Source organism: Phodopus roborovskii, unplaced genomic scaffold, assembly GCF_943737965.1.
Source record: "Phodopus roborovskii unplaced genomic scaffold, PHOROB, whole genome shotgun sequence".
Classification (NCBI taxonomy): Eukaryota; Metazoa; Chordata; class Mammalia; order Rodentia; family Cricetidae; genus Phodopus; species Phodopus roborovskii.
Window position 1 is genome coordinate 29,604,187 of NW_026126558.1, and position 14,104 is coordinate 29,618,290.

Below are 14,104 nucleotides of genomic sequence, written 5' to 3' on the forward strand. Positions count from 1 at the left end.
GCTGGATTTATGATGAGGCTTGATCCATTTGGACTTCAGTTTTGTGCATGGCACTAGATATGGGTCTATGTGCAGTCTTCTACACACCATCATCCAATTCTGCCAGCCCCATATGTTGAAGATGCTTTCCTCCTCCCATTGTATACTTTTAGCTCTTTTGTCAAAGAGCTAAAAGGTGTTCTTAGGTGTGTGGGTTAATGTCAGTATAGATGCCATTCCATTAGATTACCTTTCTATTTTTCTATCAATACCAGGCTGTTTTCAGGACTATAGCTCTGTAGTAGAGCTTAAAGTCGGGGATGGTGATGCCTCCTGAAGTTCCTTTATTGTATAGGGTTGTTTTGGCTATCCTGGGTCTTTTGTTTTTCCCTATAAAGTTGATTATTATCCTTTCAAGGTCAGTGAAGTATTGTGCTGGTATTTTAATGGGGATTACATTGAATCTGTAGATTGCTTTTTGGCAAATTTGCCATTTTTCTGTTTATCCTACCTATCCAGGACATGGGAGATCTTTCCATTTTCTGGTATCTTCCTTAATTTCTTTCTTTAAAGACACAAAGTTCTTGATATATAAGTCTTTTACTTGTTTGGTAAGCATTACCCCAAGATACTATAGGTTGTTTGTGGCTATTATAAAGGCTGATATTTCTCTGATTTCTTTCTCAGCCTCTTTGTTGTCTGTATATAGTAGTGCTACTGATTTTTTTTTTTTTTTTTGAGTTTACCTTGTGTCCTGCTATTTTGCTGAAGGTTTTAATCAGCTATAGGAGTTCCCTAGTAGAGTTTTTTTGGATCGCTTATGTAAACTATTATATCATCTACAAATAGTGAAAGTTTGACTTCTTCCTTTCCAATTTGTATCTCCTTGATCTTTTTTTTTGTTTTGTTTTCTTATTGCTTTAGTTAGAACTTCAAATACAATATTGAAGAGATATGGAGAGAAGAGAGAGGGCAGCCTTGTCTTGTTCCTGATTTCAGAGGAAGCACCTTAAGCTTCTCTCCATTAAGTTTGATGTTGGCTGTTGGTTTACTGTATATTGCTTTTATTATGTTTAGGTATGTTCCTGTTATCACTGATCTCTCCAAGATATTATCATGATATGGTGTTGAGTTTTGTCGAAGTTTATATGATTGATCACATTGAAAGATTTTCTTGTGTTGAACCATCCCTGCAAACCAGGGATTAAGCCTACTTGGTCATGGTGGATGATTTCTCCGATGCATTCTTGGATTCAATTTGCCAGTATTTTATTAAGTATTTTTGCATCAATGTTCATGAGAAATATTGGTTTGTAGTTTTATTTCTTAGTTGCATCTTTGTGTGGCTTTGCTACCAAGGTAATTGTGACCTCATAAAAGGAATTTGGTAATGAACTTTCTGTTTCCACTGTGTGGAACAATTTGAGAAGTATTGGTATTAGCTTTTCCTTGAATTTCAGGAAGAATTCTGCACTGAAGCAATCTGGTCCTTGTTTTTTTTTTTTTTTTTTTTTTTTTTTTTTTTTTTTTTGGTTGGTAGGCTTTTGATGACTGCTTCTATTTCATTAGGTGTTATAGGTCTATTTAAGTTGTTTACCTGCTCTTGTTTTAATTTTGGTAAGTTATAGTTATCCAGATGTTTTTCAATTTCCTTTTATTTTCAAATTTTGTGGATTATAGGTTTTCAAAATATGACCACAAAATTGTCTGGATTCCCTCATTATCTTTTGTTGTGTCCCCCTTTTCATTCTGGTTTTGTTAATTTGCATGTTCTTTCTCTGCCTTTTGGTTAGTTTGGATAAAGTTTTTTCTAATTTGTTGAATTTCTCAAAAAAACAAGTACTTTTTTTGTTGCAACTGAATTTTAGTATTTTTTCCTGGTTTACACTTTATTTATTTCAGCCCTTAAATTGATTACTTTCTGGCATCTACTACTTGGGGATTAGTTTGCTTCTTTTTGTTCTAAGTGCTGTTAACCCTATAATGTGACTATCCTCTGTTTTCTTCATATGGGCACTTAGTGCAATGATCTTCCCTCATACCACTGCTTTCAAGGTGTCCCATAAGTTCGGGTATGTTGTGTCCTCATTGTTGCTGAATTTTAGGAATTCCTTAATTTCATTATTTCTTCTTTGACACAGGTATGGTGCAATTGTGCATTATTCATCTTCCATGAGTTTGTAGGTTTTCTGTGATTTGTGTTGTTTTGTTGAATTCCAACTTTAAAGCATGGGGATCTGATAACATACAAGGGACTATTCCATTTTTTTTTTTTTTTTTTTTTTTTTTTTTTTTTGTACCTGTTGAGGTGTTTTATGTTGCCTACTGTGGTCGATTTTAGAAAAGGTTCCATGTTGAGCAGAGAAGAACTTATATTCTTTTGTGTTTGAATGGAATGTTCTATACATGTCTGTTAAACCCAGAGTAAGACATAATTTCTGTTAGTTCTTTTTTTTTTTTTTTTTTTTTTTTTTTTTTTTTTTGTTATGTTTCTGTCTGGCGGTCCTGTCTAGTGGTGAGAGTGGGGTGTTGAAGTCTCCCACTATGAGTGTGTAAGGTTTTATGTGGTCTTTGAGTCTTTCTTTTCGAATGTGGGTGCCTTTGTATTTGTGGCTTCAATGTTCAGAATTGTGTGTAGAATTGAGACTTTGTGCTGATGAATTTCTGCTGTGATGAATAAGAAATGACTGTCTTCATCTCTTTTGATTGATTTGAAGTCTAACTTGTTAGATATTATGATAGCCACATCTGCTTGCTTCTTTGGTCCATTTGATTGGAAGATCTTTCCCCAACCCTTTAACCTGAGATAATGTCTGTCTTTGAAGCTTAGATGTGTTTCTTGTATGCAGCAAAAAGATGGATTCTGTCTTTGTATCCATTCTGTTAGCCTGTGACTTTTTATAAGCAAGTTAAACCATTAATGTTGAGGGAAAGTAAGGGACATTGATTGTTAATGCATGTTTGTTTTAGATTTGTTGTTGGCGGTGGTATTGTGAATATATTTGTCCTGCTTTCCCCTTGGGTTCTGGTGAAATGGGATTATCTATTGCTTATATCTTTGTGAGCATAGTTAACTACCTTAGGTTGGCGTTCTCCTCCCAGAAATTCTGTAGGGATGAATTTGTGGATGCATAATGTGAAAATCTGGCTTTTCATTATATATCTTGTTTTATCTGTCTATAGTGATTGAGAGTTTTGCTGAATATAGTATCCTGGGCTGGCATCCCTGGACTCTTACTATTTGTAGAACATCTATCCATTACCGTCTGGTCTTGAGAGTTTCCATGGAGAAATCAGTTGTGATTTTGATAGGTCTGCCTTTATATGTTACCTGTCCTTTTTCCTTCACTTCTCTTAATACTTTCTTTATTCTTTATGTTAGGTGTTTTGATTATGATATGTTCAGGGGTCTTTTTTCTTTGGCCCTATCTGGTGTTTGGTATGCTTCTTGGACTTTCATGGGCATGTCCTTCTCCATATTGGGAAAGCTTTCTTCAATGATTTTGTTGAATATGTTTTCTACACATTTAAGCTAGGCTTCTTTACCTTCCTCTATGCCTATTATTCTTAGGTTTGTCCTTTTCACGGTGTCTCACATTTCCTGGATGTTTTGTGTTAAGGTTGTTGGATTTGAGGTTTCTTTGGTGGATGAACGTATTTCCTCTAGTTTATTTTCATCACCTGAGATTCTCTCTTCCATCTCTTGAATTCTGTTGTGTATGCTTGCATCTGTAGTTCCTGATCATTTACCCAGTTTTTCCATATCCAGCATTCCTTCAGTTTGTGTTTTCATTATTGTCTCTATTTCAGTTTTCAAGTCTTGCTCTGTTTCCTTTTTCTGTTTATTTTTCCTTGTCTTTCCTTACTTTCTTTAAGAGATTTGTTGATTTCTTCAATTATTTTTTTTATTTTTTTCTTCCATTAAGGGATTTTCTCACATTGTCTTTGAAGGCCTCTATAATTTTTATGATGATGTTTTTTAAGTCATTCTGCTTCATCTGCTTTGGGGTGTCAGGTGTAGTTAGCGTAGAGTCCCTAGATTCTGGTGTTGTCATGCTTATCTTTCTATTGTTAGGTGTTTTCTTATACTGCTGTCTTCCCATTGCTTCTTCCAGTTGGTGCAGTTGGGGTCTCTCTCTCTCTATGCTCCTTGGACTTAGGTGTGTCAGAAGTTTGATGTCTGCATCTCTGTGTGGTCCAGGCTCTCTAGAAGGTTTATCCTCAGGCAGGAGCCCAGCAATAGGGGGTCAAAGATCCAGCAAGCAGGGACTCAGGATTGTCGCTCGGAGATAGGTGGATCTCTGGCCTACGCCAGGAGCTCTGGCAGAGGACCAGCAGTGGGGGTCAGAGATCAGGCAGACAGGGAGTCCTGTTAAACAGTTTTCAAAGTATTCAATTCCACTTGAAATCCAGAACCATGCTCTGTTATGTAATTCTGTGGAGTGTTGTCTCAATATAAATTTGGGTTAAAGCAGTGTAGAACCAGAAAGCTTCCAGAAGGACTTCATTGTGGTATGTAACAAGTTGCATCGTGGAAATGGGAGATGAGCTTCTATTTCACTCTAATTATAAATCATAAACTAATTTTAAAACCAATATATTAATTTTTTACCTATCTGGTGCTATTGGTTCCATTTAGCTGATAATACAGAATACAACAGTAAGAATTGTTTATACCCACTGTCTTACTTCTTAGGAGATTAAATGCAACTGTGATTTTAGGAAGTGTCAGAATCTCCATCATAGATTCCAAATCACAGTCCAGTTTTTGTCCAAGACCACAAACACAATCTATCTTGAAAATGCTCAGTGGATTTTCCATGCCAATGGTTGTTTTTCTTCCAGGTCTGAGCTCTGGAAAAATCAGGTACATTCCTGCAGACTGATTCTCTTATCATCTGTTTGTTTTTCAAACTTCTCAGCTATTTGATTGAAAGACTTTGAAGGAGGATTTGCAGTCACACATGGGAGGTGAATTTTCATGAAATCAAACAGGTCCTATGAATGATACTCTTGCTTTCCACTGAGATTCTAGCCAAATCATTTCTTATTACTGACTGCTTGTTTCAGCATCCAATCATGGAATGGTATTTTGGAACTGTAATTTTTTAAAAAAATTCAATTCTCATTATGTTATATCCATGCCATACAAAACCATTTACAAAAAGATAAGGGCAGTTCCTTGAGAGAAAGGAAATATTCAGTTAAAAATAACAAAAATGAAAGAATATATTTTAGCTTGCCTAAAACTAAGTTTTTGTATCTATAAAAATGATTTTGATGAATTTATCAATGGAGAAACAAATGTTAATTTATCATGAAATAAACTTTATGACATCAGTACTAAAGTCCCTATTCAAAGAAAATTAAAATAAATGTATCCATTCCATGTGCAGTGCTGGGCATTTTAAGATTTCTTCTAGAAGGATTTTCTAAAGATACCTCATTAGAAGAGGAAGTAGCATTTGACATATTGGGGTGTTGGGTAATTTACCATTCAGGATTTCAAAGAGAAGTGGATCTCTAGATAAGAGTTTCTAAAGTTCATTTTTTGATGAAATATAAAAAGAAATAAGACAAGCAGTCATGGTGGCAAATCCTGTAATCATAGCATTTGGGGAAAATCAATTCTTCCAGGCCAGGATAGCCTGTAGCTACAAAATAAGATTATGCCGCAATAAAAAAAAAAAAATGAACAAATAAATAAATGCAAAAAACACAACAACAACAAAAGACATAATAATAATAATAAATTAAACTAAAAATAAATAAAATATGGAAATATTACTTTTGTCCTTTATTGGCTTCTGATTCTGTTTTCCATATAGGGCCATGATGGCCTACAAGGCCTAGATATCGTAAAGCTCAAAGACAGATACCCTCTGTTATGCCCATTTTTCTTGTCAGAAATAATTATTATAAAAATCAGAAACAGACCTCCCAGCCCATGGTATAGTTATCTTTACAGTGATCACTTTGTTACTATCCCTCTTCATAATCTATATTCTTTTGTGTCTGTTTCTTTGCAAAATAGTGGCCAATATGCCTGAAATGATTTCAGTGTGTTTATTTGATTTTTTTTAGCCTAAGTTTCCAGTCACTGTCAAAAAAGCCATAGTTTTATACATTTAATCACTGACTCTAATGTGTATTATTAAGAATTAAACTGAAGTATATGAAATGAAATAAGTCAGCCAGAGGAAAACAAAAATTTTGTCTTTCTTTCATATGTAGAATTTAAAATAATGAACATATATATAAAATAGCATGTACCAATAGCTGTAGTTTGGGGAAATTCTTCTGGATTAATGTGGAAATAGGATATATATATATATATATATATATATATATATATGTATGTATATATATATATGTTACATAATTATCTAAAAATTTAGTTTCTAAAATACTTTCATTATTGACAGGTTTTATTTAGTTCTTACCATTTCCCCTCCCTAATTTCAAGGCTTATTTTGTCTTCAATTTTAATAGCTATTCAGGGTATTTATTTCTTTTAAGAAATTGGGATATCATTTTGTCAGAAAAATCTAAGTATGAGAATAATCTTCACAGTGTCACTATGATTAACAAAAATAGAGAAGGTAGACAAGTCATTATAAGTTCTTTGCCTCTTGTGGAACCAAATAAATCAAATGGAACTGTGTGAATTGCCAAAGCACCAAGATAATTCTTCTATAATATTATGAGCTATGTATTTTGTTTTGAATAATTTAAGACACTTGGAATTAATAGGAACTTTATATAAACAGAATTTTATTTTTTGGAAAATTAAATCATTAATGAAACTAGGAATATAGACAGATGTCCATTATATTCTCTTTCTGTCTGTGTATCTCTGTCTTTTTTATTAAAAGCAGTTTCTGTTTTCATACAATATGTCTCAACTACAGTTTTCTCTCTCTCCTATCCTCCCATCTCTGCACCCTCAGCTCCGTTCTCCTTTAGATCCACCTCTTCTCCATATCTCTTCAGGAAAGAAAAGGTCTCCATGAGATAACAATCAACATCACTAAAGAAAATACAATAAAAAAAAGTCCTCCCATCAAAGCAGGACAAGACAACCCAATTGGAGGAAAAGATTTCTGTCTATATTTGGTGTTGTTTTCGTTTTACTTAATATTCTAAACTGGTCAACAAGAACTTCATAATCTGTATCTTGGATTGGCATTTAGGAGTTGGTTTGACCATTACTCTTGAGAGTATGGGAAGGGGATGGCCCATACTAAGGATGACAACATACCAAGCAGGCCCAAAATAATAAGTATGTAATTACATATTCCAACTTTATGAAAGTGAAGCTTCATCACTGAAAAGATAAAGAGTGAACATTTAGTCAAAAATTTGATTACAAGTGTGAGTCACAAGTTATGTTCCTGTATAGACATGGAACATTAACACTAGCTCTGTAATATCATCTAGCTGACCACACATAAGTTATTCTCTAAAAACCTTTTCCACACTAACTCCTGCTGTTCTTCCCACAGGCTTTCCAAAAACACAAACTTTCTTTTTGTTCCTGAAATAGGCAAAGATTGTTCATGTCTTTAGGCTAGTGTCTGGGTATACTAACTTCCAAGGTGGGTTCCAAATTGTCATTTAAATTTCATCTCATATACCTCCTCACTGAGGTCTTTCATAGTATTATTATTCTCTATTGTTATTCCTTTGACTTTTCTGGTATTTTTCCTGAAGTCATTTGTTGTTTTAGGCCTCTTAATTCTTCCTGACTTTGCAATTGGAAGGAATTAAGCATTAGGATGCTTGTAGATTTTCTATCAGTGTTATTCCAGTTTCAATAATAGAACTTGGCCCAAGGCACCATCTCAAAAGTAGTTTATAAACATTGAAATATTCCACAAAGAAGACAATCCATAGACTTCAATAGTGTGAAGTGCCTGGAAACTGAGATGACTCAGTGGTTAAAGTTAAATATTACAAGTTCTTTGACTTGAGTTCAATGTGGGACTCATAGGGTAGAAGAAGAAAACAGATGTCTGAAAGTTGTCCTCTAACCTCCAAATTCACACTGCATTATAAATTCACTCCCAAAGGTACACATACCTGCACACAACAACAAGTAAATATATACATAAGCAAATTAAAAAAAAAAAAAAAGAGTGTAAGATCCGGAACCAAATTCCCAAAATATCACATCTATTTTGTTACTTTTCAACAATATAGCTGTAGTTCCTTCCATTTCCTTATGTCTAAAATGCTAACAAACACCTTTTTTTATAGTATCGATGACAACTACATGTATTTATAGTTATAAGACATTTAATACTACACCAGAAATATTTTATCAAAGTATATCTACAACATTCATGAAATATATATTCTATGTATATACTAGCAAAGGTTTTTCATGCTGGTTGTGTGTACATGTATTTGTATGTGAGCATGTCCCCAATTTTCTAGTAGGTATTCATATTTTGTCAAGATTATGGTACAGGATGCTTCAAAATTACTGTCTTTTATAGCTTGAAGTAAAGCCTCTATTCATCCCTGTCTCAAATCGGAATGCTTGTCCACATGAGCATGTGTGCAGGTTTTCTTTATTTTAAAAATAAACTGTTACAATTTAAATGACCATGGACATTTCAGATAATGCATGAGCCAGAAACTTATGCCATACATGAGAAGCTTGATAATTTTATAGACTCATAGAGAGAGGGTATAATTTCTAATTAGTTCTCAATACCCCATACCTTAACAACAAACAAAGGCTCTCTAGATTGAGGACCAACACTGATGATTCCCAAGTCTATTTCCAGTCTTCATTCATGCTTATGATGTTCGCTTGCTTCAGAGTCACCTGATTTCCTCTGACTCCACTCGCTCAAATTCCCATATAAGGCATTTAGATAAGCACAAAAATACAAAAGAACAATTTGTAAACACATGTTTCTGGCAGCTTTGAACACAATGTGGGAGGAACAAAAGGGAGTCAGAACTCCCTGATCTAATCTTTAGAATTGGAAAGCAGTCATGATTATTTTGAATGATTTTATTTTGTTAAATGACATGGGCTAATCTGACTGAAGTTTAGGGTACTTTTTTCTAGCTGTATTATCATTTTTTATCATCCAATAATGTCTTAAGTGATATAGATAAAATGATGTCATACTTTAAGACATTTCCCTTAAACACATAACTCATTGGAAGACACTGAAGGAAGAAGTCAGTATAGTGAAAATGGACTGAGGATTCCACTCAACATGGGTCTCAGCTAGAAGGCCTGGGCAGTCTAAAGGACCTCAGACAGTAGAACCAGGATGTATCCCTGATGCACAAAAGGAATTTGGAAGCACTTCCCCTATGGAGGGATACTCCCTTAACCTAGAGATAGGATAGAAGGCCTAGTCCCTACTCCAAATGACTTGACAGATGTAAATGACCCCTCCTGGAAGGCATCACCCTACATGTGGAATGGGGAATGTGTGAGGGGAGGGTGGTCAGGGGATATGAGAGGGTGGGAAAGGGGGAGAGAAGGAGGGAGGGAGAGAGAACTGGGATCGATATGTAAAATAAAAATATAAAAGAAAGAAAAATGATTTCAGGAAGAAATGACATCCGTGGTGGTGATAGTGGTGTGTGTGTGTGTGTGTGTGTGTGTGTGTGTGTGTGTGTGTGTATGTATGTGCATGTGAAATCACATGTACATTTTCTTTCATCTTTTATTTTTGCTATCTATTTCTATGTATTTGGCCATTTTTTACCAATACCTTGCTTCCCTGTTGTAGAGATAAAAAAATAATAATAATTAAGGTAAAATTAGTTTCAAAAGAAAATGTGATTCAGAGATATTTACAATAACACTGAGTATAATGATTTGTCTTCACATCACTGCATTACAGGAGAGTAAAAAGTAAAATGTTGGCAACAGAAGCCCATCCCAGTTATCAGGTGGGGCTGTGAAAGGTGGATCTTGAAATGGAACAGTGATAGAAAGGGATGACTTCAAAATCTTGGCAGAGAAACCTGCTACAGCTAGAAAGCTTTTTTCTATAGAAAATTTTGTATTATCATTGGATGATTTAATTCTTTAGGGAGCTCAGGGAACTCATTTACAAAAACTCATTACAAAAACAAGAAATTTCTAAGTCTTTCAGGTCCAACAGTTTATGACCACTAATACCAGTTTCACAGTCTCTGCTGTTTGCTCAACCTATTTTCTCAAACTTGTTAATTCTCTGCTAATCAAGGTGTGAAAATACATTTGTAAATTTTAATGCTTGAAAACATATATATTCAGATGGACCAGATGATATCACAGAACAGAGGATAAAATACATAGAAGGAAATAGCTGAGGAATGCTTAATTCCTGGAGTTTTACATGAGCTGTTTCCTTCTAGGACAGCAGTATAAATCCACTGCATAGAAAGGGTATATAATTTACTTCTGCAGCTATTTTCTGAGTGCAGAGAAATAAATTAGCATAAAGTTGTAGAGGAGAAATGAGAGAAGCGATGAACAACAGAAGACAAACTGTTGTCTTGAGAACTAATTAAGTTAACTTTCTTCCTGAAGGGTGCAGAGAGGAGGTACTGGCAATATTGTTTCTTCTGTCTAAGTAACTGTTCCCATGCCATACAGGCTGGCTCTCATTGAAAGAAAATCTAGCACATCTTTCTTGCAATGTTTTCATAAACTAACAAAGAGGAACAATGAAATTTCATTAACCTGGCATGTCACCAACACTAATCATTCCTTAAGCAACAGTATATGCAGCCCCACAAATGTCTGGAAGGGTAAGAATATGTTGTAGTCGTAGTCCACATTATATAGAAGGAATCTACTTAATATTGGCTGTAGCTTATAAAAGGATGGTACACTAACCCTTTTACAGTTCTCTTTGCATCCTTAATGGGAAGGAAAACAACTGAAGGATTGTTGGAAACTTGTCTGAGCAGCATGTCCTAAGTGGTCAATGAATTAGTTATTCTATAACTAAGCACCCATTTTCTTTAATTTTCCACCTTGCAATAGAAGCAACTGGGAATGATGTCCATGCAGTCATTCTATACCAACTGATTTGAGACTATCTAAAGGTAAATAATGCTGGAAAATGAGACAAAAGAGTGAATGTTGTGGGATAATTTATCACACTATGTAAAGATGTGCCAGTCTTATCCTTTCTGCCTAAGGTACCTGATTGGTTTAATAAAAACCTGAATGGCCAATAGGTAGGCAAGAGAGAATAGGCAGGACTTCCAGATGGAAATAAGAACTGTGGGATGAAGAGAGGTGATTTTGTCAGCTAGATATGGAGGGAGACAAATGTACAGAATGGAGGTGAAGTAAAGAGTCAGAAGGCACAACATAGATTAATAGAAACACGATAATTTGCTTAAAAGAGCTAGTTGGGAACAAGCCTAAGCTAAGGCCAAACTTTCATAATGATTAAGAAGGGTCTGTGGGACATTGAGAGAAACAATAAATGGGACCTCTTCAAACTTAGAAGCTTCTGTAAGGCAAGGGACACAGTGGACAAGACCAAACGGCAGACCACAGACTGGGAAAAGATTTTCACCAATCCTATATCCAACAAAGGGCTGATCTCCAAAATATACAAAGAATTCAAGAAACTAGTCAACAAAACACCAAATAACCCTATTAAAAAATGGGGTACAGAACTGAAGAAAGAATTCTCAATAGAGGAAATCAAAAAGGCTGAAAGATTCTAAAGAAAATGCTCCACATCCTTAGCTATCAGGGAAATACAAATCAAAACAACTTTGAGATACCATCTTACCCCTTCCAGAATGGCTAAAGTTAGAAAGACCAGAGATGACTTATGTTGGAGAGGATGTGGAGAAAGTGGAACACTCCTCCACTGCTGGTGGGAGTGCAAACTCATACAGCCATTTTGGAGGTCAGTATGGCGGTTCCTCAGGAAAATGGGAATTGGTTTATCACAGGACCCGGCAATCTCCCTCTTTGGCATATAACGAAAGGATTCACATCCATGCAACAAAGACATCTGTTCAACTATGTTCATAGCAGCACTATTTTTAATAGCAAGAACCTGGAGCAACCTAGATGCCCCTCAATTGAAGAATGGATAAAGAATATGTGGCACATCCTGCAGACCATAAATGCCATTCCAGGATAGTGAGATCAACAACTAACTTCTCCATGGAGCCCTCAACTAATGTCTGTTGGAAACAGGAGCAAACACCCATACATAAACACTGAGTCGAACTAGAACCTAGATGCAGATGGAGAGGACAAGACCAGGCTGCAGAAACACATAGAGACAGCTTACCTGAAAAAGAAGGAGCTAACGGGCCACCAGACTGATAGCTGGGAAGCCAGCATGGGACTGACTCAGGCCCAACTGAATATGGGTCTCAGCCAGAAGGACTGAGCAGTCTAAGGGACCTCAGACAGTGGAGCCAGGATGTATCCCTGGTGCACATAAGGACTTTGAGAACACATCCCCATGGAGGGATAACTGACTTAATCTAGAGACAGGAGAGAAGCCCTACTTCACATGACCTGTCAGATCTACATGACCCCAACTGGATGGCATTTCCCTACATATGGAATTGGGGTGGGGGGGATGGGAGGGGAGGGTGTTTAGAGTGCATGTGAGAGGGCAGAGAGGGCAAAAGGGAGGGAAGGAGGGAGGGAGGGATGGAGGGCTGGAGGGGAGGGAGGGACAGAAGGAGAGGGAACTGGGTTCGACATGTAAAATAATAAATTAAATTTAAAAAAAAAAATGCTTTGACTCCAAAATTTAAGTTCAAGGGCAAGTTACTGGGGGAAAGGATTTCTTTTTTTTTTTTTTTTTTTTTCCCACACAAAATGAAAAGATGTGGATTCCTTCCAGACTAATGTGGTTTGATCACGCCAGACCACCTGAAACAGAGTACAAGGTGATCCTACATTCAAAACAGCTGGACAAAGCAGCCTTACAGACTACAGCCAGGATTTCTGAATCTTCTTCGAATCCCCCATGACAGTGCCCCTTACCAGCAGGAAGTAGTTTGGAAAGAACAAAGCCCAAATTCCCAAATATTGTGTATAAATGTTTGTTTTCATTTAATTGGACTTTGTTATATAAAATAAAAAAAAAAGAAGAAGAAGTGTGTTTGGTCTGTGTCATTATTTGGGTGTTGGCAGTCCCAAAATAAAGTTGACAACAAAAGAGAACTCATGGCCTTATTCTGCCACCTCAGTCCTTATTTAGTAAAGATTCAATGCCTGCACCTCTTGTCATTACTCCTATTTAGACCCTTCAGAATTTCAGATCTCTCTCTCTCTCTCTCTCTCTCTCTCTCTTTTTTTTTTTTTTTTTTTTTTTTTTTGGTTTCTTCGAAACAGGGTTTCTCTGTGGCTTTGGATCAGATATCTGCCCACTGCCTCCTGAGTGCTGGGATTAAAGGCATGAGCTACCACCATTGGCAAGAATCCCAGATCTTAATCAATGCAAAATGGGTAGCAATGAAGATACAGGCCATCAGAGAAGCCTGCTTACTGTCTATTCATGCCCTCACCAATGCACAGCATTAATTAAAACAATATTTGGGGTAAGTCTATTTTTAACTTGGATACTTCAAATTAAAATTGTTAAAAACCCGAAGGGTGAACTTAAGAAACCCAGAAAGGGAAGGCTATATGGTGTTAATATATCAAAATTTTTCTCAAAGAACATACAACCAATACATAAATGATATCTAAGGGGTACAAGAATGAAATATATTCTACTGGGAAAATACAATATGTAGGAGATGATAGCACTCATTGTGGGTACCATTCTTGAGCACAAGGGTCAGTTCACCTAAAGCATAAAACTGCCACACAGTCTGGTACTGTATAACTCATCCAGTCTACTACCTGGGAACTGTATTCAAATATGCCTCATAGGATGAGTGGGGGTAAATCAGATATCTCATGACAAAATAGTATACAATAAATTTTTTAACTTAGAAGCTAATGTATTCTTTTCAGTATCAAGGAAAAAGGGCTTGCCTCATATTATTACTCAATCTCCTCAAAGACATGTGCCCATATTTTCAAAGTATGACTCTACTTAAAATGTTGAAAACCTTGTAGTAAATCAGCAGCTTTTTCCTTGGCCATTATTAAATTTGTTGT